General features: G+C 47.0%; 1 protein-coding gene across 1 annotated transcript in view; it reads left to right on the top strand.

The window, feature by feature from the left end:
- Positions 1–6,000, top strand: part of IFNAR2 (interferon alpha and beta receptor subunit 2) — a 31,827-nt gene that overhangs the window by 1,731 nt on the left and 24,096 nt on the right. The window lies entirely within an intron of this gene.

Genomic DNA, 6,000 nt, shown 5'->3' with positions numbered 1-6,000 from the left:
CCCCCCCCCGCAGCCCCCCGCCGCCGCGCAGGGCGTGCCAGGCCCCGGCCGCTGTGCCCCGCGGCGTCTGTTCCTCGCCGCCCCCGGGAGCCTTCTTTCTTTGCACCCGGCCCTGCGCCCCACTTTCCCACCAGCGGCGCCGGGGACACCCGGGCACTCGCGGCTGCAAGATGTGAGCCGTGGTGAAGTGTGAGGGTCACACGCCTCAAGATCCACCGGCCTTGCGAAACTGGGCTACCCTCTCGGGCCTCGAGTTCCATCCCCCACCCCGCCAAGAGAACCCCTGGAATTAACCAGCTTTTGTGGCCTAGCGGGAGAGGGTCACCGAGGGGCGACGGGGGTGGCGTGTCCGGCGCCCTTCCAGACTCACCGCTTGGAAGCTGGGAGGAGGAGAGGGCGGGGAGACAGAGGAGCGGGCTCGCTGCGGGGCGTGGGGAGGGGCCGGGGAATTAGGGGAACCCGGGGCGAATCGGTACTGGAGTTCAACCTGGAGAGATCAGCCGGTTCTGTGCAGTTAGGAGTTCGATTCCTCAACACGCTTAGGAGGTGAGCGGCGGCGTTGTTGAAAGACTCTAGACACCCCGCCTCATTTTTTTTTTCTTTTAGTATTTGTTTGATGTCCTTGCTTTTGTTTGGGAAGAGGTCTTAGAAGCTAGTATAACGCGCCAGAGGGCTCTGATCGGAGCCAGACGAGCCCGCCGGGAGGTGCAGACTCCGGGAGCCCTGGAGGCGTCCTACTGACTGTCCCCCGGGGACTAACACCCTCAGGCCACCCCCTGCCCCACCCCTTGGCGAGGTTTCTAAGCACCCTCCCCCGCCCCGAACTGTTCGGGTTTGGGGAGCAAAGGGGTTCAGAAGGGGAAGCCACACCAAGATGGGCTCTGAAGAAAACATCTTTTAAAATTTCCTAGTAATATGCGCACGTTGATAAAGTTAGACCCGTTTGTTCCAGGAAATGGCTTGAACTTTTTAAGTCCTGTAGTGCACAAGCTGGTTTTCCATTTTAAAGTATCAAAAATCTGCACGGCCCTTTTGGTCTTAGCTGTATTTCCTCTCAAATTCCTCCTGTATTTATTTTTAAAAAGTTAAAATGTGCCCGAAATTGGGTTCCTGGTGCTTTGTCTAAAAACATTTTAGGAGAAGCACAGCCCCAGAAGTAGTCTTAGAAGTGAAACTTTTTTTTTTTAATTGTTCGTTTTTAGAGAGAGAGCGCACGCGGGCACAAGTGGGGGAGGGGGAGAGAGAGAGGGAGACACAGAATCCAAAGCAGGCTTCAGGCTCTGAGCCGTCAGCAGAGAGCCCCACGCGAGGCCCGAACTCACCAACCGTGAGATCATGACCTGAGCCCAAGTTGGGCTTAACCAACTGAGCCACCCAGATGCCCCTAGAAGTGAAATTTACCTCATCCCTCCTACTTGCACACAGAGCCTTGGTGAACTCATTTTCCCATTATATTGATAAACCCTCGACCTATTAAAGAACCAGCGGCATATATATTCTTGGCTACCAGTCATCCTATTTTACTAAAACTAAATGCCACTGAGTATAGGATGCGCTTTTATGTAACCAAGTAAGAAAAAAAAAAAAAACATGCATTCTGATTTCGGAGGGGTTTGGATGTCAGAAAGAAATGCACATTTTATAATCTGTAAAAGGTAATCTGCACGAAAGCAGAGCCTGACAGTACTTTCCCTGAGGACTCTTCATTCCTAACGAGAATGAAACCTCGGAGACATTCATGACTCCCTGACGACCAATGATATGCCAGGCGTCAGGCCAGATAGAAGAAAAGACCGTTAGGTTCTCCACCAGGGGACTGGAGGCAGCAAGTTCCTTGAGGGCTGGCTGTCTTGTCTGTCTGCATGTTCTAAATGGCACGCGATCTGGGAAGAATAAGAGAACAGTAGTTCCCTGGGAGAGCAGGTGGGCTTTAGTGACAGTAATGAGAAGTCCAAAGAAGAGAAAAAAGAGAGAGAAATGTAGAAGGGAGCAGTTGAGAGCCACTGAACATTGTCTCTGGAGCCAGCAGAAAAACAAGGGCACTTAGTTTCCCCCATAAGCCAGGGTACATAGGAGAGAGACGCTTAAGCATCATTCTTGTTCTAATGCTGAGGGTTTCAAAAAAAATTTTTTTTTAATTTGAATGTACCCATCCACCAGAAACTTTCCTGGTAAGTCGACAACAATCTTAAAAAGGCTCCCTAATACACAGGAAAGAAGCAAACAGGGCCTTCTGAGCAAGGGGCAGTGGTCAGAGGCAGTGAGATGGGGATTGTCAGCTAGGGGAGGGGGTCGCGGAGAAAGGCAGTGCCAGAAGAAAAACCATTCCGAGGACCCTGTGGTTGGCCCTGCCTCGCCTCCCCATCCCCCCACCCCCACCAGAGGGAGGCCCCACCTCACCTTCACCATCCCAGCGTCAGGCCTTGGGGCTCTAGAAACTGCCCCGTCTTTACAGAACAAACTCGAATCTGGTGTGGAAGGCAAGGAGGTTAAAATTTCAGTCCACTCTATCGCAGTAACCGCTGACAAAGCCATCTAAGTACCAGCAAGGTGAACAGAAGTGGGGTGTGGTGGCCGGATAAAAAGGAAGGGAAAAACAAAAACAAAAACATAGTCTGCAAGGAGTCTTACTAAAAAAATAATATTACTCCTAGATTAGTAGAAAATCGTTTCCAATAGCCTTATATCCTACGACTTGGTAAAAATACGAATTCAGTAAAATGAACTCAAAGGTTAGAATATTTTAAAATGTGATGGAGACGGAGTTGCGAACTTAAGCAGATAATTTGAGCACCCTGGACACATAATTGCAGAAGAAATAAGAAGGAAGAACAGGATACTTTTGAAAATAAAGACATTTTTAATAGAGGAAAGGTTTGATTTAAGCCCAATGAATGCAAATGAAAAGGGAAAAAAAAGATCAAGTCAATTAGGAAGAATCTCCATGTGGAAATTAAAAAAAAGCACAGTCAAAATTAGGATAATTGGGATCCCTGCCACACAGAAACCAGCAAATGCGACAGAAGATGCAAATAAAAGTAAGATAAAAGAACTTTTCTTGAAATGAAGAAAAAAAATGGCCTGTAGGTCAAAAGAACATTTTTTCAGGAAATTGTCATTTTCCAAATATTCCTACGGGAATGCTGAGCCCCAAGATACCTTTAGTGATTTCAATTTTTTTTTTTAAAAAAAGAAGAATTCTTTTAGGAATCCAGGAAGAAAAAGTAAATAAAAGAAGGTCAAGCCAAATCAAGCTGGCCTCAGACGTTCTAGTGCTAAATTCCAGAATATGATGGTTCTGAGAGAAATATTCTAAATGGAGGACACTGTCCCCAGGAGGGTATTTTCGTCCAGCTTAGATGTCACTCAAGGTAATCAATAGGCAGGCCTTCTCAAATATAAAAGAGCAAAGGGAATTCAAGACCCAGTGAGCTCTCTTTGGGGGAGGGAGGGACTACTGGATTAGAAAAATCCTGGGGCGCCTGGGTGGCGCAGTCGGTTAAGCGTCCGACTTCAGCCAGGTCACGATCTCGCGGTCCGTGAGTTCGAGCCCCGCATCAGGCTCTGGGCTGATGGCTCAGACCCTGGAGCCTGTTTCCGATTCTGTGTCTCCCTCTCTCTCTGCCCCTCCCCCGTTCATGCTCTGTCTCTCTCTGTCCCAAAAATAAATAAACGTTGAAAAAAAAAAAATTTAAAAGAAAAATCCAGCAAATAACAAGTTAAGAAATAAATCAGACTAAAGACCCCAGACGTAGAGAACTCACGCTCAAAAGGACTGTTGATGAGTATTGATCTAAATGTAGAATTAATCCCAGACATGTTTGGAAATTGTAGGTAGAAAAAAATGTGATCATTATATAAATCTAGACACAAAAAACAATAAAGCGAAAAAGTAATAACAATAGGAATAAGGAAATAGGGGAGGCAGATGGGAGGAAAGAGGAGAGTAGCCACATTCTCATCTTTGAAAGCACAGATCAATAAATACGGTTTAATAGTAAACGGTGCTGGGGGCGCCTGGGTGACTCAGTTAAGCATCTGACTTCAGCACAGGTCATGATCTCACGGTTTGTGAGTTCAAGCCCCACGTCACGCTCTGTGCTGACAGCTCAGAGCCTGGAGCCTGCTTTGGATTCTGTGTCTTCTCTCTCTGCCCTTGCCTGCTCACGCTCTGTCTCTCTCAAAAATAAATAAGGATTTTTGATTTTTTTTCTTTTTTTGTTTTTTTTTTCTTTTTTTTTTTTAATGTTTTTTTATTTATTTTTGAGACAGAGAGAGAGACAGAGTATGAGCAGGGGAGGGGCAAAGAGAGAGGAAGACACAGAATCTGAAGAAGGCTCCAGGCTCTGAGCTGTCAGCACAGAGCCCGATGCGGGGCTCGAACTCATGGACTGTGAGATCATGACCTGAGCTGAAGTCGGACACCCAACCGACTGAGCCACCCAGGCGCCCCAATAAGGATTTTTTAAAAGTAAACATAGTAAGCAGTGCTGGCAACATAGGATATCCTAACTTCCCAATGTCTTCCGTAACCGTTTTTTCTAAACCTTAGAAGAATATTTTAGGAAATTACTCTGTCTTACAGAAGAAAATAATTTAAATTTCAACCATCCCTTCGGTCTTTCCTTCAGTTTTGTTCCAAGTACAATTAAATTTAGACAGAAGTGTGTGTGTGTGTGTGTGTGTGTGTGCGCGCGTGTGTGCGCGCCCACACACGCACATGCGTATAGAAAGATGTCTGGGATTATGTTCACCTAAAGTTAATGATGGAAACATCTGGATGCTGGAATTTGTACTTTCATACATTATTTTTAATGTTTCTTAATGAGCACAGAAAAGAAATTTTACAGAAACAAGAGAGACATTTGAAAAATAAACTGGAAACCAACATGCCAAGATGCTACCAGTGGTTGATGCTGGGTGGTGGAAATAAGGGTGATTGTTACTTTCTTCTTTGTGCTTTTTTGGGGTTTTTTCCCCCTAATTTCCAGGAAAAAATTATGTAATTGTGTTTGCATAGTATTTCTGAATTCAGTTCATTCATGACTCCCTGACGACCAATGATATACCAGGCGTCAGGCCAGATAGAAGAAAAGACCGTTATGTTCTCCCCCGGGAGACTGAGGCAGCAAGTTCCGTGAGAGCTGTCTGTCTGTCTGTCTCTGCCTAGGAGGAGCTGGAATTCAGAGAAGGGGCCCTGGACATCAGCAGTGTTTGTTGACATGCCAGAGGCAAGGGTTGCTCTGGGCCAGCCGCACCCAGAGCTGGTTTGCAGGGGACACTGATTTCCAGGGAAACCTAGAAAGGCTGATGACAGCCTTGAATTCAACCTGCGACACTTGCTTGATGCCTTGTTAGGTGACAGTGAGCTACAGACGGGGCTGGCCACAGAATTTGCAGGGGCCAGAGCAAAATAAAAATGCAGGGCCCACGTGTTTAAAAAGCAAGAAGGCATCACTGAAGGCATTAAAATACAAAGCTTTTTCTTTTCTTCCACCTTCTCTGTCTCTCCACTGGTCACTTTGGTATTTGCCATTTAAATGTCGTCCTGAGTAAAAAAATAAATAAAATTTGAAATTATCAGCAGGAGCTTCAACCTTTCTGCTTTATACGGTGCAAACGCACAGATCTAAATGCAAATGTAAGCGCATTTAGTTCATGTGGGAGTCACCGCACTACACAATTGGCATCTCAAGCACATTTTGAGAGGGTACCTCGAACTAGCCAGGAGAAGCAAACTCAAGCCAGACGAGGGAGGGTGGCAAGGAGAAGAGAGGTCCCCCCCAGGCACACAGCCCAAGAAGCATTCCCTGGGTTACTGTCAGGGCCAGTGAGGCTCCCTGCAGGTGCCCGATGCCACTCTGCCCCTTGTGACTCTGGGCACACATGCACTTGGGCCTGAAGGTTGCCAGGATCGCTCTCTGCTACCCGCCCTGCACTCCATCCTGGGGTGGGCTCTGGGAAGTCCAGCCCTGAATCTCTCCTTCCCAAGGACCTGCT

This window comes from Herpailurus yagouaroundi, unplaced genomic scaffold (genome assembly GCF_014898765.1).
Source record: "Herpailurus yagouaroundi ecotype Mexico unplaced genomic scaffold, PumYag 162, whole genome shotgun sequence".
In the NCBI taxonomy this organism is placed as follows: Eukaryota; Metazoa; Chordata; class Mammalia; order Carnivora; family Felidae; genus Herpailurus; species Herpailurus yagouaroundi.
This window is presented reverse-complemented; position numbering and strand designations above follow the sequence as displayed.